The following is a 22,919-nucleotide window of genomic DNA, read 5'->3' as shown; positions in this document are numbered from 1 at the left end:
CACGCACAAATGCCTCGCGCGTACAGATGCTCTGTCGGTTTTATTTTAAAGAAAAATCAGCCCTTCCCAAGAAAAGCACGCGCCGGTGCTACCTGCGGGTGAGCTTTTGTTAGAGGGCAGGAGACCCGCCACAGCCCCACGATGTGCCGCCTCCAGCGTCGCTCGCCCCGGGACGGGGGAGGGCGGGCAGGGGCGCCGCCGCCACACCGCCCGCGGCCGCCGAGGCTCCCGGCCGCCCCCTGCCCTCGGCGGGGCGCGGGCCGGGGCCGGGGCTGCGGCTGCGTGCGGCGGGGGCGGGCGCGGGGCGGGCGCGGGGCGGGGCCCGCCGGGAGTCAGCTGGGCGCGAGGGGAGAACGCGGCGGCGGCGGGCGCCGTTAGCACCGGAGCCGGCGGCGGCAGCGCGGACAGGCGGGCAGAAGTTTTCTCCGCAGATCCCTCCCGCAGCCCGGGGTCGCCTTGCGGAGGCGCGAACGTCCTCGTTCGCGTTGGGTGTGTTTTGCTTTTTTTTTTTTTTTTTTTTTTACTTAATTGCCTTTTTTTTTTTTAATTGTATGATTTTTAATTTTTTTTTTCGGTTTTAATTTTTTCTTTTGTTATTGTTGGTTTTGAGGCGCGTGGCTCCGAGAGCTCGCTCTCCCCCGCCCGCGCCCCTCTCCACCCCGCCGCCCGGAGGATCCCCCTCCCCGCCCGCGCTCCCGTCCCCGCCACCGCCGCGCACGACCCTTCCCTCGACCCCCTGCCCCCGCCCCAAACTTGGCGGGTGCGCGGCGCCCGGCGGGGACGGTGCCGTCCGCCTGCCCGTCCAGCAGGTAAGGGGCCGGGGGGCGGCGCGGGGCGCGCAGGGGGGCGGCGGCTGCTGCCCCTGAGGAGCCGCAGCGGGGTGAGGCCGGCCGGGGTGGGTGAGGGCTCGCCGGCTTCTTGGTAGCGGAGGCCGGTGGGAGGAGGAGAGCAAACTTCCTTTTCCTGGGGCCGCTGGCGAGCCCCCCCACAGTGCCCACGGGGAGCGCCCCCCGCCCGGCGCGGAGTCCCCGGGGTCGGACGGGGTTCGCCGGCGGCCGCGGGGTGCGGAAGATCGGCCCTTTTTCCCGTCTCGGGGCTTCCTTGCCGCGTTTTGTTTGCTCGCCTGCTGCGCGCCTCGCCCCGGCGGTGCCGGGAGCCGGGCTTTCCCGTCGCCCCGCGCTGGAGGAGAGCGAAGACCTGGCCCGCCAACTGCTGGTGGTGCTGCTGCCGCCGAAACTCCCCGGTTTTCCCCCTGCTCCGGTTAGGGTTTGCGGGAGGGCTGGCGGATGGGCAGTTCGCAGAAATGCCACCCCGGGGTGCTGCCACCTTCCTGCTCATCCGCGGCGGGGATGTGCGGCGGCAGCCGGCCAGCCGGCCGTGTGCCCGCCGGAGAGCGGCCCTGCCGAGCCCCCGGCCGTGCCGACAGCCCCTCGCTAGCCCGAGAGACCCTCCCTGAGGGGCAGCGGGGAGCTTCTGCCCCAGCTCCCCGCCGGGGAGAGGCGGGCACGCATGGCTCTCATTGTATAACTGCGGTACTGCAAGCCGGGGCTGAAACTGTGGCATCTTTATAAGAACAGTTTGCAGTTAATTGGTTTGGCAGATGAACTCCTGCACAATCCTCTTGCCCGCTTCTGCTGCTCAAGTGCCAGCGCCCCCTCCCACCCCTTTCCCCCTTTTCCCTGCTTTCCTTTGAAGCGTCGCATAACTCTGTATTGCCAGCAGGATGGAAAGTGCTGATTCAGCAGCCAGGAGCCCCACTCCATCTGAAGTGGTGGTCTGCCTGAAATGCTCCCATTTGTTGAAATGGGAACATGTGTTGCTGGTATGTCAAAGCAGCATTGATCAGGTTTTCTAAAACAGACTCAAAGAATGTGGTTTGCTTTTCTCCTCATCAAGGCAGAATGAATTTGGGGTTGTGGCAAAGCAGGAGGGGGCAGGATAGAAGGGATGTGGGCATGTGCCACCTTCAGTTACGCTTCCAAGGGGCAGCTGAAATTGTTTTGCCTCTTAAAGGTGCTTATGTGTTTTAACAGAGATGTTGTGGGATGTGTAGCAAGGATGCATTAACGCTCCAGCTCCATCTATTCCTGTGTTCTGAGGCTAGTAGTTGTACTTACAGCTCTAGAAAAGGTACAGAGAAGGGCAACAAGGCTAATCCTAGGATTAAAACGAGTGAGTTATGAAGACAGGTTAAAAAAAAAGAAAAAAAGCACCACAAACATATGGAGATTAGAAAACCTGGAAAAGAGGAAATATGCTTGAAACTTTAGATGAGAACTCTGGCTGTGCTTCATGATGCTTTTCGGGCTGAGGCACGGTGTGGGTGTTAAGCAGGATGCTCTTCCCATGCTGTTTGTCTTCCTCCAGGGCTTAAGCTCTCAGAGCAGCGTAAGCAGGAGAGCTGTTCCAGAGCTGTATTCCCCTGTCTACCTTTGTACAGGTATACATTACTATCAGAGCTGCTTGGGTTTTCTTTCTCTAACACTGGACTCTTTAAAATTCAGCACAGCATAGAGCAAACAGCAGAGCCTGAAGAGTACTGTTTGGTAGCTTTCCTGCAAACAGTAAACCGACAGAGCAGCAGACCCTTGACGCTTGCCTCTGGTGATCATTATACCATGTTCTGGTCTGATTTATTTTCTTCACTTGGATGTTATTTGTTCTTAAAGTAGGTCTTGTTTGCCCTGGCTACATATTAAAGATCTTGTGGTACTTCCATGATTTTCCTTGGTTTTGTTAATCAAACTATCCCTTCTCTTAGCACTGTGTGAGCTGGCTTTTATCCACACATACAGCCACACCTGGATTTCAGTATTGTGTTCCTGTGTTTTTTAATGTGTAGTCCAAAAGCTCTGCCTAAATGCAAAATGTATTTCTGCATCTCAGTTCTGCTGAAGTGTATAGTGTGCACTCTGTGAATAAAACAAGTGTTTGCAGCCCTCTGTCTTGTGAGTGCTTAAATGACTCTAGCAAGAATCGTTACAGAGGTTTTTTAGAAATCTTTGGTCATGTTCTCATCTGTGCTTGGGATGTAAATGGGCAAAAAGTATCTGGATCTTTCTGGCAGAGGTATCCTTCCAAGGCAGGGAGTTCCCAGCTGGCAGAAGAGAGGCATAGCTGGGTCATGCACTGCTTCTGCCAGCAGCACCAGAGTGTTGCGCTGGGAATTTATTTTCTGACAGCCCCAAACGAGCAGATGTCCCTCTAGACTATGAGGCACTGTCAGCTTCGCTGGGTGTTCATGGCAGGGGCAGCAGGCAAACTGAGGGGCTCCTGGTTGGTGTCACTGGCTGGGACCCTACTGTTGCTCACTTCTGCTGTGTCTCTCTGCTCGTGTTATGGAGGTGATGGTGCTAAATGAGGCCAGATTTCTAGGTATAACTTCTGCTTAGACCAGCTCAGCTCTGTCTTAGGAAGTGTGTGTGTATGTTTGTGTGTGAAATGCACTCAGGTGTTTCTTCAGACCACTGAAATGTGGCGTGGGGAAATAGGTGGAGGGGTGCCTTTTGATGTCCAGTGGTATGCATTTTAGGATGCATTTAAGTATTTGCTCAATTAAAAATTTCACTGGTTGCTGCAAACACTGTGGTGAAACCCCTTACTAATTTCTGCTGGCCTTTTTATTCTAAATCTCGGAGTGAACTTTATTAATGGGGTCAGGGGAAAAGCTTCTCTTTACTTTGTGCTAACTTTTCTGTCCAAACTAAGACTGAGGAAGCCTGCTTTTCTTTGGATTTATCTCAGCTATGAGAGTCTTGATGACAATTCACAGTGCTGTGCTTCTTAAGTGTGCCCACCTGGCCTGGTGTTTTCATAAACAAGGAAGATAACTTCTGAGACCTCTGCCTCTGTCAGGCTTGCATGCAGCTTGCCAACTGGCTTGGCTACAGTGTGATTGCATAAGCCTCCTTCTGTAGGAAAGCAGGCTAAGAAGTTAGGATTGTTTTTCTTGGAAACTGGACCTGCTCCTGGCCATGTCCAAAATATACCAGTTGCAACTCTTCACCCAGGGAAATCTAGGAATTGAAATCCTTTACCAAAAAGTTGAAACCCCACAATCTTTTTTAGGAATTACAAGGAATGAGGTTGCCAAGGAATCCCTTTATTAGCGTTGAGCTTTATTTACAGGTTTGCTATCTTTGCACTGCCTGCTGGTCAGGAGAGCATGTTGCAATCTAAACTTGGATGTGACAAAGTAGTCTTGATTCCCATTACTTTTTCTCCCAAACCAGTGGTTGTTTTGAAACATAATATTATGAAGTAAACAGATGCCACCTCACTAACTTCTCTTTCTTTATACACGTTGAACTGTGCACTTCTGAACTAGTCCCGTGCCAGGTCTTTGCTATTTTCATGCCATCTGTTGAATTGGATAGCAGTTCTCCCTTTAGCTCAATATGGCTCCACTGTCGCATCGGGAATGTGGAGAGTACTGTCCTAGAAAGCCAGATTCCACTATGAGAGCATCATTAAAGAAAACGGTTGATCAGTATGAGGCATCCTGTCTACAAACAGTCTCTTAATGTCTTCAGTGATGAAACAACTAGAGTAGCCTGACTTTATAAGATTTGGTTGGATATATTGAACATTCCCTTTTATATGCTTTATTCCCCTGGGTGCCATCTTGTCAGCAGGTACGTGTGTAGAGAGATAGACACTATGTTTTTCATACAGGTCCTTCATCTGATAATGGTGGTTATGGTTTCTAGCAGCTTTTGGACTTCAGATGTCCATAGGAGCATCTATGACTTCAGATGTCCATAGGAGCAAGGTATCCTGAAACTTTTTAATAAAGAGATGTTCACATTCACACTAATGTGCATCCATTGACTGAAAACTTCCTTCCCTCTCTGCCTTCCTAGGGTCTTTCATAAGTCATAGATGGATCAGTTCATACAGAGCACATGGACGTGGCTCTCAGGACTGAAGGCATTGGAAGTTCATCCTCTGCTTTAGAGTAGTGTCCTTGTGAACAGTTCTGTCTTTCCTGGTCTCTGTAAGAGAAAAGACGAGGGAATTCTGTTTAATGGTGAGGAGTCACTCACAAAAATATGAGATTATGAGGACTGGGTGAGTCACTTTCCCTTGGAAGGTGGCAGCAGCTTTATGGCTGCTGCTTGGGTTTTTAAAGGCAAGCAACCTGTAGTGGCACTGACCAGAGACTCAGGTGTGGATTGAACAAAAATATAGTCAGGATGAATGACAATGGGTTCTTCAAAGCCCAGCACTAATGCTCATTTACAAGTCAAGAGAGCTTTTAATGAAACCTGCTAATTGCATCCCAATTAGTTAACCCATGGGGAATGCAGATTACCACTCCCGAATGGTTACAGTAAAAGCTGTCATGAAGATCAGTTATTTTAAAGTGGGTGATCTTTTTAGCAGAGTAGAACACCTCCCATATCATGGATAATACAACGTGTAATAACTGCTGCTGTAAATTAGTGTGAGGGACGTTCTTCCTGAATCCTTTCAGAAACCTTTGGTAAGTCGTTATATCCCTGGGTATCAAATGATAACTTCGGAGTGAGTAAAATGGTAGAGGAGAGTGTGTAGTTCTCTGACATACGATATGAAGTAAAATTACAGGTTATATCAAGCTTGTAGATTGACAAACTAGATCTGGAATAATCTAGGCACATGGCATGAAAGTCTACCTCATTGATACTGAGAGAGGTGAAATGTGTCTCTTTTGGAACTGCAGCTTTCAAGACTGCTGTCTTTGAGATTATGCTGTTTCAGGTATGATGGGATAAGGCATTTTTGTTAGAATGGTTTGACCTCTTGGAGAAAGGATCAGCAGTGAGAAATTCCCCCTTTACCACATGATGATGGAACGGACTCTGTTTATTCTTCCCTAAAGTGAGAGCTGGGGAGAGGGCGAGGGTGGATGAAAGTCTTGATTTATATTGTGCTGTGTATTTTTGAAAAGAGCTTTGGGACAGTGGTGATAGTCATGGTCCTTGAATGCGCAGGTGATGAGTGCCCTAGATAAACTTCCTGGGAACATCATGGCCATCTCTGCATTCTCTTCTTGTGGGCAGATGCTGTAGAATAGCTGAGAAAGCAACACAGTGCCCTGTTTCTGTTGTATTCTTTTGTTGGACTCCAGGGGAAGACTGCAAAAGCTTTTCCCATTATCTTACCCTCCTGCTGTTGAGCTGTCATCCTTAGGCCAACAGCTAAGGACAACAAGTTGAGCAGCTATGTTGATCTTAATGTCCAACAATTGTGTTAATGGTTGCAATATTAACCATTGGACAGTTTTGTTGCTCTAGCTGTAATATTCAATGTATTTCTCAGCAAGTCTGTTTCAGCATTTTTGGAGGCCAAATCCAAGGACCATGGGGACGTTCCAAAAAAGACTGTTTTGCACAGACAGGGATGAATGGGGTAATTGTAAACACATGTTTGGTTAAACCACTAGCAAACCAACCTCTCATTCTTCCCAGCCTCCATCAATGCCAGCTTATACTAGCTCATAACAGGACAAAAATAGGAAATGACTTTCCTGGCAGACAAACCATAGAGGAAATACCATACCATCCTGTTGGAATAAACCTATAGCCCAGTGGGAAGGAGCTCTCCTGCTGAGCAGCAGTGGGGATTTCTGGATTTGTTCACACAGTAAGCATCAGAGCGTGGTCCTTCCACTCCCTTCATGCTCTTACTGCAGGATTTGTGTCAGCAGAGAAATCTGAGAAACTGAGTGTCTGCATCCAAGCTGTGCCTGTGGTTGCTGAAGGCAGCTAAATAAGGGTGGATAATACTCCACGAGACCAGTATCATTCTTCCATCATGCATCCCTGGTGAGAAAATCAATAAGCAGGGAGAATCTGTAAGTCTGTATAGTCTTTTCATGGTGGAGATTAGCACTTGATGAACGCTTAGAGACTTCTTTCAGTGCCCAGCATCTAAATTCTCCCTTTTGATGACTTGATCTAGTGGCTGCAGCTCTGTCCAAATTCATGTTGTTGGTTTGTAGCATAGACAAAGTTTTCAGAAGTTACTTTTTTTACTTTGCTCAACTTTATTTCTAGGTAATCTTCAGGTATTAATTTTAATTTTGAAACTGTGAGGAAGGGAATTCATTAGATGTCACCCAGATCTCTTTCACTGCTGTTGTTGCTGTTAGTGAACGATCTGCGGTTCTGTGATTCTGATTTGACACTTAAACATATTTTTGTTGAGGGAGTTGCAATTGGGCTCTGTGTCTGTGCATGCTTCATATATTTGTAGATGTCAAAACTAACTGGCAGCAAGGGTTTGAATCCTTTACTAGAGAAAAATCTGCTAGAAAAATTTTCCCAGATACCGACTTTATTGGTAGATGGTAGGACAAGATAATTGTGTATTAGAAAGGATTGGAGCAGAAGTTTTCAAGGCTGAAATAAAAATGGGGAGGTGATTTTTTTTTCCCTCCTTGCTTTCTTCTTTCCTTCTTTTCTGTGATGTTCATGTCTGCCAAACTACTAGGTACGGATTCAGATAGGAGAACGTTCTCTCTCCATAAATGGGAATTGAGAGAGGGGGTGAGAAGCACTGGGGGAAGGTAAAATCTGTAGGTTGGTCTTGCTTAGTGTACTGTTAAAGCTCTGAGCATCCTTGGAAAGGAATGAGGAGCTTTTATTATATCAAAGCACAAGTGTGGAATTAAACTTCAAGGAGTTGGAAAAGCTAAAAATTCAGAAGGCTTTGGCACAAGACAAAAATATCACAAGCTTTCTTAAAAGGCCTGCTTTCCCTTCTGGCTCAAATGTATTAAAGTCCATTTAGGAGAATGTTAAGGGAGAAATATGTATTGCAAGACCATCGATTATTTCTGAATTAATGTCTTGTGGGGGATCATCCTTCATTCTAATAGCCGCTTGTGCTGACATCACCTGAGATGTCAGGGGATTATGTCAGAATTCAGGCCTTGATATTGTGCAGAGCAATGGCTCAAGTGCTGGCAGATGCTTTCTTGGTGGGTCAGGTTGCTTTTGTTTATCCTGTCCATCTCTGATGTTCCAGTTACTGTACATGGTCACAGCAAGAGATGTAGCAAACAATTTCCAAGAGAAGCATATCTGTGCAGCATGATTGTGAGGACAGAGTACTTCTTGCCTCTGCATCTTATGCTAGAGACAGATTTACCATCATCTAGATGCACAAGGCATGCATTTTTAATGCTTTATGAAAAAGCTCACCAGCTGTAACATTGTTATCTTTTGTTTTGTTCTGTTATTTGTTGTATTATTTTGTTTATCATTCCAGGAATTCTGAACTGAAGTCAAAAAGTAGAGTCCAAAAGAGGGTGGGTTTGGTGGTGGAGGTTTTTTTCCTCCTTGTCTGTCAGTTGGTTTGTTGTTGTTTTTTGGTTTGTCTTTTTCCCCTCCCTGGCTGTTGGGCATCTAGCTTTAGTTTTTAAATTATTATAATGATGGCCCTTGTGGTTTGACCTGTCAGGCAGCTAAACACCACACAGCTGTTCACTCACTTTACCCCCACATCAGTGGGATGGGGAAGAGAATTGGAAAGAAGGCAAAACTCCTGGGTTGAGATAAAGACAGTGTAGGAGAACTGAAAAGGAAGGTAAAATAGTAGCAACTGAAAAAGGGTATAAAAGCAAGTGATGATTAGTGTAATTGCTCACCACCTGCTGACTGATGCCCACCGAGTCTCCAAGCATCAGGCCACTGCCTCTCCCCAGTTTTTTTGTTCAGCATGATGCCATGTAGTATGGAATATTCCTTTGGCCAGTTGGGGTCCACTGCCCCAGCTGTATCCCTTCCCAGCCTATTTCTCACCCCAAGCCTCCTCACTGGTGGGGTGAGAAAATGGAAGAGCTGTTGACTTGGTGTGAGCACTACTCAACAATGACTACAACATCAGTGTGTTATCAGTATTATTCTAATCCTAAATCTGAAACACAGCTCTGTACCAGCTTCTAGAAAGGAAATAATTCTACCCCACCTGAAACCAGGACAGCCCTGTGAGGGGAAAGCAATTGAAATAGCCCTTTATGATGCTCTAGAAATGAATAGACTGGAATGTCACAGTCACAGAATCACAGAATAATAGAGGTTGGAAGAGACCTCTAAGATCATCGAGTCCAACCTATGCCTTAACACCTCAACTAGACTATAGCACCAAGTGCCATGTCCAGTCTTTTTTTAAACACATCCAGAGATGGTGACTCCACCACCTCCCTGGGAAGACTTTTCCAGTGCTTTATTATTCTTTCAGTGAAAAATTTTTTCCTAATATCTAACCTGTACCTTCCCTGATGTAGCTTGAGACTGTGTCCTCTTGTTCTGTCAGTTGCTGCCTGGTGAAAGAGACCGACCCCCACCTGTCTACAACCTCCCTTCAGGAAATTGTAGAGAGCAATAAGGTCACCTCTAAGCCTCCTCTTCTCCAGGCTAAACAACCCCAGTTCCTTCAAACGTTGCTCATAGGGCTTGTATTCCAAGCCCCTCACCAGCCTCATTGCCCTCCTCTGGACACGCTCAAGCATCTCAACGTCATTCCTAAACTGAGGGGCCCAGAGCTGGACACAGCACTCAAGATGTGGTCTCATCAGCCCCGAGTACAGGGGAAGAATGATCTCCCTGCTCCTGCTGGCCACACTATTCCTGATAGAGGCCAGGATGCCATTGGCTTTCTTGGCCACCAAGACACATTGCTGGCTCATATCCAACCGGCTGTCTCCCAGCACCCCCCAGGTCCCTTTCTGCCTAAACACTGTCCCCAGCTTGTAACTATCCCCACAGCCACACTGTCCCCAGCCTGTAACGCTGTAGGAGATTTTTGTGGCCAAAATGTAGAACTCGACACTTAGACTTATTAAACTTCATGCTGTTGGACTCTGCCCATCCATCCAACCAATCTAAGTCCATGTGTGATTTTCACGAACTGATTCTTTTGATACACTTTACTGGTAGGCTGTTATAACATTACATGTAGTCATCACATTTAGCAGTTGAAAAGTTTTTAAAAAGGCATTGTGTTTATTTTTCAAAAGGCTTCAAGAGACTTGAGCAGCGAGACTATGAGATGAGCTGTAGGAGTGGAGAGCAAATGCGGTTCGAGTTGCGGACATCTCTCATGTGTACTCAGACTTATTTCCCATTCGGCATGCATTTTTTTGTTCTAGAGCTGATGCTAATAAAGGTCAGGAAAAATCTCTGTGGAGTTCCTTGCTAGCAAAGGTGGATTACACTCTTAACACATGGGAAGTCAGAGAAGCAGCGCAAAGGCTGTTGCAGCTGATGCAGTTTAGGTGTGTTGTAACACTTGTAATGCCTGGTTGAGTTGTTGGATAATTTTCTTCCTCAGTGTCTTTTGAACAACAGTATTGATACAGTCTTCAGTAGGAGAATGGCATTGCAAGATGTCTTGCTAGTCTAAGCCTTAGGTAGTTTTGGTAAATGTGTAATTGATTTTCATTTACTTAGAAATTATTCCACTTCTCTTCCCAGGAGCAGGAGAACTTCTCAAACTACAGATGTTTGGAAAATGGTTGATTTTAAAAAATTCAGTGAAAGAGTCTTGTGCTCTAACAGCCTGACTGTGTTTTTGCTTGTATTCTTCTCTGAGAACTTCTTGGGTCCTTCATGTCCAACAGTCCAGCTCTTCCTTAGCAAGATTTATTCCCTAGGGGTCTCATTTAAAATTCACGTGAGCTGAGGTGATACATCTGTAGGTGATGTGAAGTTGCCTTTCAGGTCAATTTAACAGTGCTTGGTAGAGTTTCAGGAAGACAGCACATCTGCAGCTGTCAGAGAGGCAGGTCACTTTTACTTCTGAGTATTTAAATACTAATTTTTTTGTGTGTGTGAAAGCTCCACAATTTGAAGAGGTGAAAAATGTTTTCCCCAGGAAGAGAGGCATATTTTCATTTCTCAAAGGATGTGGGCCATCTACGAAAAGCTGACACTGTTTTCTGGAGTGTTTGGGTGTCTTCCCGTGGACCAGCTTGGTGGTGTATGGCGTGTATGGCTGACTCTCTAACTGGGTAGGAAAGCTATCCTGTGTACTTGTTTTTTCTGGGATTGGTTTTCTTCTGGGTTAAAGGATGGGATCAGTTCTTGGAAGCATGTGGCAGGGCAGCTGAGGTGAGGTGTTCTTCCAGGAAAAGGAAATGAGAAAGAGAAGAATAGATCCCATCTCTTTTCAGTGGCAGCAAACTGCTGGGCCAGCTTGGCAACCCATCAACATTTTTTTTTTTCTTTGTGAATTTCTACAAATCTTATGGAGCTACGCAAGCAAACAAGCTAAAGACTAAACCTGGCTTTGTAGAGGGTCTCCAGAGCCTGCCAGTATTTGCAAGGTTTACCTGTTGAAGGGAGTTTTCTGCAATATGTGGGGGTTAACCCTGTTTTTGATCTCTTTGCTGCCCTGGAATGTGGATCAAATAAATGTTGTGTTTATTCATGTCTTTTTAATTTTACTTCTTTTTCTAATAAAATGGACCTGTTGTGCTGGGTTGTTTTCTTAAAATGAATATGAAATGTGTCAGTGCTAGGTGGGGTTTTTTATTGAGCAACTCAGCCATAACAAAAATGTTACACTTGCTCTTGTACATTTAAAGAAGATAAAAATAGCACCTTCACAGTTTCAGGAGATTATATAAGGTATGTGTAGCTGTATCTTATTATATGATTGTCATGAAACAAAATAACTGAGGAAGTAACTGGTAATAAATCCCTCATTATTCATATGATGAAAAATAGTAAGCATGATAGCTGTTCAAACACCAGAGATCTGGTTGACTTGCTCTGAAACGTAGTGGTAACACATATTTGTTTCAGACCAGTTACCAGCTGAAATGTTTTTTTTCCTGGAATGTCTCATCTGTTCCCAGTCTCAGAATCCCAGAACTGCCTGTGAGCTGGTTCAGACGTTCTGCTCCGATCAAGAAGGGTTTCTGTAGCCAAAGTCAAATAAAGGCATTTGAGGTGACTGCTCTGGTATCTGCTGGGAAATGGTCTTGATGGCGGTGGGGCAGATCTTTCCCTTGAACACCTGTGACTCTTGAAGGGCTGCCTTAGAGCTGCAGTTTCTCAGCCATGATAATGCTAGTCTGCTTTAGCCTGAAAAAATCCCAACCAAACAAAAAAGTTGCAGACTGAAAACCAAAGCGAGTTATTCAGTTCTTGTCTGTGGTAAATGTGGAATGATTTGGGGGACAAGGTGACCTGTCATGGATTTTCTTCATTTTGCTGAACAGAGTTTGGGAAGACTTGGAGTTCAGATTCTTGGGTTCAGGATTGCACAGCAGTGACTGGGGTTTCTCTTCAGAACCATTTCTGAATAGTTTTTCCATAATTTTAGCCCAAAAATGATTGAGTTTTGACTAGTTCAGTCCTTCTGGCTGGATACCAGTTCCATTGTATGTGGACTCTTGGATGGATTAAGGAAGAGATCATTTCTTCGCCTTTGTTACAGGCACTTGCCACTATCTAGAAACAGCTTCTGTCTTTTGCAAGGTCAATTGGAGAGTGACAAAATGTGTGTTAAATGTTCTCCCCATACCCTGTGTTTCACTTTGAGCAATCTATCAGCTGTTGACTGAACTTCAGATTTTATAACAAATGCTCCTTATGCTTCAGTTGCTTGGCATGGCTGTGTTCGGTTTTGGGGCTGTTGAAGTGAAGGAAGTAATGAATGAGCAGTAATTTCATGGGCACACTAATGTGGTTGTGTACAAATAGCAAGCTTCTTCCTCTTTTTGGGATATCTGGCCAACTTGTATGCTTGCCTTCAGCCATGTCATATCTGTACTGTCTTTGGCAGTGTTTCAGAGAAGATTCATTGAGCCAGAGAAGCATTCATGGGACAAGTACTTTTAAAAATTGTTTTATTTATTTTTCTAAAGTGTGTGGGGACTGACGCTTTCTTCCTGTGTGCAACTGTGGCTCATCTAAAGTCAGTGTTTGACTACAGAACAAGTGGTGTGGTCAGAGTGAATTTTTGCCTAAACCTATGTTAGAGCCATAAGTTGTTGAATTGTGTGGGTAATGATGCTCTCATCCAGTACCTGGTCTTAGTCACCTTTTCCTGCCAATATCCTCTAATTCTGCGACTGTAACTCTGTGAAACTTCTTTGGAATCCCTGGGACCTCAGGATGAAGCCTTTCAGCAATGTGGTGTATGCAGGGCTGGTTTGTGTTGAAGTTCTGAGTGTGGCTGGGGGGCTGCTGGGCTGAGTGGTAGTGTGGGAGCTTTGTAGGGCTGTCAAGCTGAGAGGCTTGGAGAGGAGGGAGCTTCAGGTTAAGTCTTCCTAGAGTCTTTTGGGATCCTTTTAAAAGTAGTGCTGTAATGGGGTGACTCAGGATACCTGACACCTTAGCCATGTCAAATGAGGTCCCTAGAAAACCAAGGGACTGAAAGGTTTTAATAAAAGTGATTTTTACCTGAAGTGCTGTCTCTGAAGTCCATTAGCAGTTTAAAATTAAAATTAACCAAATAGCCTAGGTAGCTTAAGTGAATTTTAATGACTTCCTGCCACTTTTATAAGAAGACTCTATTTACAACCTTATTGCTTTAAGTGCAACCTGGATTACAAGTGTTTTATTTTATCAATGGAGATGATTTTGTAGCATAGCAGTAATCTTCCTAAAGGTTTGCCTGGTCAATGAAGAGCTAACGGGATTTGTATAAACCAAAGCAGAGCGATCTGAAGTAGCTGAATCCTAAAACTGACCTAACTTATAAAGCTTTGAATTTTCATATCATCTTTCACAAAGTCCCGTGCTCTTTTGCATCCTGTAAGAAAGAATCAATCCATTAGGGAGGAAAAACTGAATACAGGCAAAAGATGTAAAATTTACCTAAGAGTACAAATGAAGGCCAACTAAATATGGTTGAACTTTTTTTATTGTGATACATATTGAAAAAGAAATATTAGAAACTACTTCAGTCTATTTTTGAGCATTTGATTAGCAGTTTCTAAGTGACTCCTCATATGTGTGTTTTGTAACATTGGGAGGGGAGAGGGAAAGCTGCTTTAAAGGGGCCAAGCTGAGAACCTAAAAGAGAAAGCACAAAGAAGGGCAATATTGATACAGCTCAACTTTTTCATCCCCTTTATCTTTTGGAGTTTTTTCCCCTCCTCATAATGCACCCATTTCTCAGCAGTGTGAGATGAGAAGGAATCAAACTGACTCCCATCATCATGTGTGCCTTTCTAGGGTGATGTAAAGAAAAGGCAAAGTAGTTTGCACCCCCACCCTTCTCTGGTGAAGATAACGTGATGGGTGAGGGAATGTCTTAACTCACAGCATGGCTAAATCATGGCTCTGAAAATTATTACTGATATGATTATCTCTTTGGAGTAATGCTAACACTTTCTTGGAGCTGCTGTGAGGCATCTGTATGAGAAAAGCCTGCAGTTTTTGGTGGATATTTTGCCTGTGTGATGGTTTTATCACTCTGTGTTTGCTCCCACGTCCCAGCTCGTGGAAGATAAATTCTCTCAAAGATGATGGCTTCTCCAAAGGTGGAGGAAGTGTTATGCAAAAAATGGGGAGAGGAGGAGTATTTATACCACAGTGCATAGTAAACATCCTTCTTGTGATACAGGTAGGTAGCTAAGCTGTGTCTAAAACTTGGCCTGGCTTTGGCCCTGGTCTAACCCACAAGTGTTACTTTGGAGTGGATGAATGGATGTTTATGTGCCATGTCCTGTGGCCTGGTGGCCATTTGGACAGTAAGAGATACCAGGGGTAATCCCATGGTGAGGCACCTGAGCAAAAATGCCTGTGCTGATTGCGAACAGTGGCACAGCTGAACTCCATGAAATGCCAATGTGTGCTTACTTTTCTTGACTTCAAGTGTCTACACCTATGGATTTTACTTTTTAAAACCATTTTATTTTTCCTTCTATTTTCCAGCCCTTTACTATTTAGGAGTGATGAGTGCTTTGTCTTTGGGGACCATCAGCCTTATGGTTGAAGATCTCAGTATCTGCAGTTGTAAATCTGCAAAGTGGAGAGCAGAGGATCATTCCTGATGGAGAGGGATGGGCACTGCCACTAATCCTTTAAATCCACAGTGGGTCCCTCCCATGCACAGAAACCTGATCTTAACTCCTACATGTTAACATCTACATCTCCTTCCTTTGCTGTGATATTTACATATAATTCCTACTTCTTAAAACAAGAGGGAGTTGGATCTAGTCAGATTTGAGGAAAGCTGCATGAGGTAGCCTTATGAATATTTATCTCTGCATCAACATCTTACTCAGGGATACTCAAGAAAAGATGACAAATGACTGTCTTTTTGACAGTATAAAGCAAATGCAGTTTCAAAGCCTCCCTTAAGCCTCTGTGGCATGCTTAAATATCTTCCAGTTGCATGGTTAAAGGCTGAAATAAGTCTTGTACCCTGGATTTGTGAGATTTGTGAAATGCCTATCCCTAGCTACTTCCATTGATGCAAATAGTGGAGGTCAAACTGGTGTGTGGGGAGGGGGGCTGAAGAAAGAAAATTGTCTGAATAAGATGATAGTGCTTGCAGTTATGTCTAATCAGAGTTCATTTCCTGTAGATATTCCCAGAGGTTTTGCATAGTGAGAACAAATGCAAGTGCAGTTTGGAATACACTGGTGCTCACAGTGCATGAGCTAAAAAAAATTAAAGAGATTGAGGTTTTGTTGGTTACCCCTGCCTATCCCCCACCAGCTTCCAGAGATGCTTGCTACTGACTTAAGTGTAGTGCCAAGCTTCAGAATGATAGGATTGCACCTTGCAGTACCGTCTCCAGTTAGTTGTGCTGGTTATCTTCCACCCTTTTCTGCAAGAAGAAATTTCTCTACTCCTTGTATCTTTCAAAAACCTGACAGGCAGTGGAACCACGAGATTTTGATCTACGGTTTGTAGATTGAGGCTAAGCATTAAAAAATACACATTAGAGTCAAACATTACAGTCAAAGTGGTGCTCCTGCTATTTGTGCTCTAGAATGAAACTGAGGAGCAAAATTTATAGGGCTGAGGGTATGGGCCATGTGTCTCTGTTGTCAGGTTCTGGTTTGTTTGTGGTGTTAGGATGTAGCTGGATCCATGTATCAACAGAGGCAAGTGCCTGTGTTACACTTCTTGAAAAGGTATTTTGACACCTAAGGTTTTGAGTTGGTTGGGGGTTTTCTTGTTTCTTTAGGACTGAGCCCTTTCAGCCCTGAAGGCTACAGCTGGTATGCAGCTTGTTGGTATTCTCATTTTGGGTACTGTGCTTTGAAGAAAGAGCGGAGACAATGCATTCTGTTAAGTTTATTTTTCTTGTAGTACAGTGCTAGATCTGGAGAGGAGACTTGATGCAGGTAAACTAGTCAGTGAAAAGCTGGAGTGTAGCTGTGTTTCTGATGGCAGCTTGGTGGCAGTGCTTGGGGGAAACTGCTTATTCCTCACAGTCCTGGGTGTTGACTCACTGGTTTTTTTCCTCTTGAGCAATTTTGACTTGGTGCTTCTCTTTTATCTTTTCCCTATGCCCTCACTCCACCCAGTACAGTAATATTTTCCTAAACCTTTGTTTTTTAAACTTTTCTGTTTCTTCTGAAAGTTGTGGGCATGGAGAAGATATTATTCCCTCTTTTTTTTTTGCAGCAGGCTTTCATTGATTTGAAAGATTTCATCATGGCCCTTACTTTTGCTTCTTTTGGCTGAGCTCCAGTTAATTCTGTTTTTTCTTTTTTCCTCCCAGATGTCATGTTTTTCTAATTCTGTGATGTTCCTATTGCTTTTGCTTGGATTCTTTCCAGTTGATCTTTTCTGAAATTTGCTGAAGCTAGGGTACAGCTTCATGCTGGAAGCTTTATCAGCCACAAGGAGAGCAGAACTGTTGCTTCATGATTCTCACATATGTTCCTCTATACATTCCTCTATAGTATTTGCCTCTTTCTCAACAAAGAATTTTCCAGTTTCTAAAACATGCTTTGAATTAAGTCTTCCAGCAAGCTGACAGCTTTAAGTTAGCAGCTTCCCCAGTTTTAATAAGTGTAATTTTCTCCTTCATTATCTAGATCATTAGTGTTAGAAGAGTGTGGGACCAAGGCAGATCTCTGCAGAGGTTATTCAGTATGTCAGGCTATTATGTATTTCAATTTTTTTTGACGTTCCGAGCAAATATAAGTCAGTGCAGTTGCTCAGTCACTTTCAAATCTGCCATAAGATGACCGTTTGCATTGATAACAGTATGACAAAGTTTTCTTATTTTTTTGAGAATGCAGTTTGAATCTTTTGATGTGGTTTTGCTAATGTCAGAATTTAGAGTCAATGTCTGCTGCTTCTGTGTTCCTAAAATACATTATTCTGACATAGTAGGATGTTGAGTTGGTCTGACTTGGCTTATACACTAACAACCAGTTTTTATTGAGTTCAATCTTTTATTTTCTTCTTGGTGGTAGCAGATGGATTTAATGGTAAATGTGCGAATTAAGCAACAAGTATCATTCTTAATGTTTTTTTTCCCACTCTTTTCCCCTCCCACTTCTGTAGGAAATCACTATTCACCATTCCCCAGCCTCTGCTACCTTGTCAATCCACTATGGACTTTCAAAAATAACTGCTAATGATTTGAAGCTTTAAAAAAAAAAATCCAAACTGTTCAATTCATTACTAAGTTTCAAGAAAACCAGCCAATTTGAGAAAAAGGTGATCTGTTTTTTTTTTTTTTTTTTAATCTCGTTTCTCCTGTCATCACTAGCAGTAGTTTGAGTTTGTTTGTTTGGTTTGGTTGGGTGTTTTTTTTTTTGTTTTGTTTTTGTTTTTTGTTTTGGTTTTTTTTTTTTTTGCTGTTTGGGGGTTTTGTTGGGGTTTTGTTTTGATCATGCTACCTTGTAGTTTTCTTGAGAAAGTGATGAGTTGACTGACCTGTCCCTTAATCATTATTTTATTGCTGTGGAATTACAGAATGAGTTTTTCATGTCTCTTGTTTCACTTTCACTTATTTTGGTATTGCAATAATTGTCTGCAGGCTATTGCTTTTTTAGAGGAGTGCAGATGAATGGCCTTTGCTTGACCTCTTTACCTAGCAAGACAGACAAACTATTGCTTGCTTTTTGTCGTGTATGGGCAAGAGCAAAGCTTAAATATCTTGGATCTGAGGATTAACTAAAAACTGAAGATGAGAGAGAATGAACACTCAGTGGCAGAAGGCTCTCTTCAAACACAGAGCAAGTTCTTTCATCCAGAATCGATATACAGTTATGATTACAGGGCAAATGCCAAAAGGCTGAATTTTTGCCTCAGCTCTTTTGTCAGACTTGAGTTTGAGACCAACATTTAGTTGGTGCCCTTGATCAGCTCAGCCGTAACTCAGAAGCTATAAAAGATTTTACATATGTTGCTTCTGCTACTGTCTGAGGTTAGAATAATTGAAAATAGAAAGTACTGAAATATACTGATTAACCCAAAATGGCTAGATAATGATATGATAAACTAGAGGCTTAGTCTTGTGTCACCACCAGATCTAGAAGTGTGTTGGATAAGGGGATGTTGACAGAGTGGAGAGAGTGAACAATGCTGATGCTGTTCACAAAGTAAAACCCTTCTGAAAAGGAACGTACAGTTTCAAGAACAGATGGTCTAGTGGTAATAGAGACTAACAAATTTTTGTTGGCTGGCAGCCGTCTTTCAGGTTAGGATTTTGTCTTTAAAGCTCTTTCATAGAGTTGACTTCCTTGCTGCAAAGTACTTGGTAAAAGGACAGAGTAAATTCCTCCTGGGTCCTTTTTCTTCCTGGTTTAACAAAAATGAGATTACAGTGGCAGCACAAGGTGACGGACAGTCAGCTCACAGTGACAGGTAAGGCTTTGTTGGAGCAGCCTATGGATATTTTGGATTTTATTCTGCTCCCTGCACTCCAGAATTAGCATGCTGCAGGACGGTTGTCACCCCTGTGATGGAAGGTGGGAAGACTGACTTGGAAACATGCACAAGTTTTTGATCATCTCATTTCTTCTGCAGAAGAAGCATATTGTTTGTGAGACAGAGCTTACATAATCGTCCTTCTGTGGTGTGTGTAAACATATTTAACACAGGCCTTTTGTTTCTTGACTAGTTTAAATTTAATCCATAGTGTATGTGCAGTGTGGAAGGGGACAGAAGAGGGGTGAGTTAGAGTGCATTTTAGATTTATCCTCTCCTTCAGTGCTCCAGAACTTGTGTGGATGCAAACGAAGCAAGATGGAGATAAAATAATCCCATTCTTACCTTCTCTCTGTGCCCTAAAGACAAAGTGACTGTCTCTAACTAGTCAGTGGTATTGCAACCCTCAGTCTTTCCTTGCCGGGTTGGTTCTCTTGTTGCACAGTAGCTGGGAGAGAGGCTTTAAATGCAGAATTAGCGTATAAGCATGTGCCTTTTTTGGCTGGCTGTTAATGTTTAAAGTCTTTAAAGTCGCCCACCAAAGACAAGGCAGAAGAACAAACGTTGGCCTGGGTATGTGGCATGTGTGTTCTTGTTTAACATTGGAATTTCTGGTATGGCCAGGGATGCATGCCAGCTTTGGCAGTACAGGGCACAGTTCAGATACTTAAGTACTGTACTAAAAATAACAGGACTATTTTAGACTGGGACCCAATTAGGGAGAGAATGACTTGTTGCTCTGCAATAAGTAATCTGAAGTAGCAGGCGGGCTGCAATGAGCACGTAAACTCGGCTGTTTTGCTTGCGGAGCTGCCAGTTTTGACACTGCTTCCTCACTGTTTTCGTTAGATGCTTTTCCAGAGGTTAAATAAAAAAAACACCCCAAAATTCTCCTCTTCTGAAGGCAGGCTTTATGTGCTTTAGTTCACATTTTGATATTGCGGTGTTTAATAGCATTACAGCTCCTAATCCTCCAATGTTGGCCTGGGAAATTCCTAGAAGGCAGGAAGAGGAGGTGAGGAGCGATGCTCTCCCTGACACACTGAGTGAGCTTCAGTCTGCCACACAGAAGGGCAGTCAAGGAGCAGAGGGGCTGTTTGAAGACAATTGCTTTTCCCTTGGTTTGCCTCCTGGGCATGGAGGAGAAAGAGAGTATGGTTCCTGAAATTTGTTGCTGCTGCTGTTGTTGCTTTTCTGTGTCAAGAAGTACAGTGAAAATAACTTGCACACTTAACCTCTGACAGAAAGCATTACTTCATACTTCACTAGTTTCTCTGTGATGGTTTTATTTTTGGTGATGCTGCTGGCTACCACCTTCTATTAGAGCCCTTGGATTTCAGTGAAGCAAGTTAGAGGAATCTGCATTTCTCAGTACACAGTGTGTGTGGGGTGACAGGGAAGGGACAAGCATGCTCCAGCATCCAAACGCTCTGGTCCTGGAGTGCTTTCAAGTGATTGGCTGCATCTGATGACAGTTGTCTGCCACTGATCAGAGTGGGGTTGGTGGTGTATGAGGGAATGCTTTATGGAGCCTTACGCGAATGCTGCGTTGGATAGACTTGAGCTGATGCTCGAGATGAAAGCAAAATGCACCTAAAATTTCTATTTTTGTAGACATCTTTCTAGCATGCTATTTTGAGAACATGAAAAGGCCAGAATCTTTCTGGTGTTGTGACTCTCATGCTGTTTTGAAAGTAGCTCTACATTTTTTTTCAAAATAAAAAGCTGATAAGAGGTGTTCAAGGCTTTGTTCAGCTGTGGTCTCTTACCAGTTTTCAGTATGGTGTTAGCCTTAAGTTGTGATTTTGGGAGGAGTTAATCACATTTCTTTAATCATGCAGGAATCATGTTCTTTAAAACCTTAGATTTCAATTTACTCTTTTCTCGCCTGAAATGCAAAGGAGGGGTCTTCCTAGATGCCAATTATGAAAACTTCACCTTTTGTATTCAATGCTGAAATGTATTGCATCATGGATGTAGTAAACTCCCAGGGAAATAGTGGGACAGGCACTTTCATGAAGCGGATCATGTTGTGTGTTGTAGAGAGCCAGCATTTTGGCGTGTGCTTGTCAACTTGTGGGCTACGTATATTCTTCCTTTTGCATGCTGCAGCAGCCTGCAGGACTTGCTGTTAAAAGTAAATGTTACATGGAGGATGCCTAGCAACTGTAGTTTTTAGGTCTGTGCCTATTTGCTAAAGGTGCAAATCTGTTAGATTGGTGCAGTGTTTCTGGAGGATGCAGTGTGGCAGTGCTGAGGTGGTGCTTCGGCACCACAGTGATGTGGCTGTGCCTCCAGCTCTTCTTCACCACCATCCCCATTTGGTTAATGTCTAGCGCCCACAATTCTCAGCCAGGAATATCAATTAAAGAAGAAAAATGTTGATTTGAATTGCAGTTGCTTAGGTAGAAAGCCTGCAAGGAGTTTTTCTCTGCTTTTAGACCCTTCTGCTTCCTGGTGAGCTGTGCTGCAGTTATCTGGAGAGTGCACATCTATTACTATCATTGCTGTTCTCCCTTATGAGCTTTCTCCAGCGCTTGTCTAAATATTATTATTATTTTAACACATTCGTAAATCTGCTCACCTCATAGGAAAGATTTTCATGTTTCCTATCAATTTCAGATTGTCTGAATTTTTCTGTTGAGAGAGAATGCTTATTCTCTCGGCACTTTTTCCATGTCCTCTATAACTGACTCGATGTCTGCCTTCTTTTCCTTCAGCTGTCTCTTTTCTATGCCAAATGATCCAGGACTATTCATTTCTGCTTTAGGAATTCCTCTTCTCTATACTCTTTCTAATTCTGTTTTACCCTTTCAATGTCATAACAGCCCACAGTTTTCAAGGAGTGGGTGTGCCCTGGGTTTAATGACTTGTCATGATTCTGCTTTGCTTGTGGCAGTTCGTTGATTCTTAATCTGTGTTTCCTTGTGAGATATTTTCTGCTTTTTTTCCCCCTCTCCTCCTTCTTTCCCCTAAGATAATACTTCAGACTCCTGACACTTACTTCAGTGGTACACACAGGCAGGGTTATTCTTCTTGCGCATGGGCTTGAGTTTGTGGAAATTAAATCAGAGTTGCCCTTTTGGCTACCCATTTGCCTGTGATCATGAGATCCTTCTGCTGTGCTTTGCATGAACCTCCAGCTCTGACTGAACACATTATACTGCTGGCAAACTTTGTGTTGCCTCCCTGGTTGTCACATTTCAAAGAGCTTAAGGATACATTGAAAATAATGGCCTCTACGGTAATTCTGAGCACTTCTTGTATGGGAAAAAAGTCTCTGTGTTTTCCTACCTTTAACTGTTAGCCTTTGGCTGGGTGTTAAGGGGGGAACCACTCCTGCTAGCTCTACAGCAGCTCAGGTCCTTCTAAGAGTCTCTAGGGATAATGCCCACATGTCTTGTTCATGCAGTGTCATAAACTTCAGGTGGATTTGAGTCATAACTTCGGCAGAAGCTGTAGTGCCATTTGCTCATGCCATCTTATTGATTATTCATGTCTGTGTTATATAGTTTTAGCTAGTTCTTTCAGAAAAGAAGTTACTTCCTGATTTTTAAGTTCCCTGGATTTACCTTGAACTGATTTCTAAAAGCATATAACTTAGCGTCTTTCGTGCTATGTCCAGATCCCTTTAGGTGTGACAGGGTATACACAGCAGTTAACAGCTTGGTAGTTTGATGTTTTCCTTTTGGAAATCTTGACTGAATTATTTCCATTGTGCAATTTATAATAATCTTTTAATGCTGCTCTCAAAATGTAATGTGTGAGCAGTTATTTAGTATACATGGTTGGCTTATCTATTTTGACTTTTTTTTGATGAGCAAAGGTAACATCTCTTAAGGAACTAAAACCAGAACAGTTCTTACCTTTGCTTTCTGTCAAGAATCCTTGAAGACATTTGCAGTTGAGTTTTTATGTGAGAGGCAGGGAAAATACTTGTTTTCCTGTATTTTGCAGCAGAGCTGGTAGCTGATGCTATTCTAATCTGGTCTGTGGGTTAAGTTGTGTGCCCCAAGTTCACTCTGGGCATTTGTTTGAAGGCATCATAAACATGAAATTGATCTTCACTAT

General features: G+C 43.6%; 1 protein-coding gene across 3 annotated transcripts in view; it reads left to right on the top strand.

Moving 5' to 3' along the window:
• The first annotated feature begins 405 nt into the window (after nucleotides 1-405).
• Nucleotides 406-22,919, top strand: part of GRB10 (growth factor receptor bound protein 10) — a 146,322-nt gene continuing 123,808 nt past the window's right edge. The window contains exon 1 of one of the 3 annotated variants that reach the window (XM_053957031.1): nucleotides 406-809. The gene's annotated coding sequence lies outside the window, so the exon portion shown is untranslated. The remainder of the gene's footprint in view (nucleotides 810-22,919) is intronic. The other 2 variants (XM_053957074.1, XM_053957038.1) reach the window with 2 other exon arrangements.

Source organism: Vidua chalybeata, chromosome 1 (genome assembly GCF_026979565.1).
Source record: "Vidua chalybeata isolate OUT-0048 chromosome 1, bVidCha1 merged haplotype, whole genome shotgun sequence".
Lineage (NCBI taxonomy): Eukaryota > Metazoa > Chordata > Aves > Passeriformes > Viduidae > Vidua > Vidua chalybeata.
Note: the sequence above shows the minus strand (reverse complement) of the source record. Positions and strands in the feature narration are given on the sequence as shown.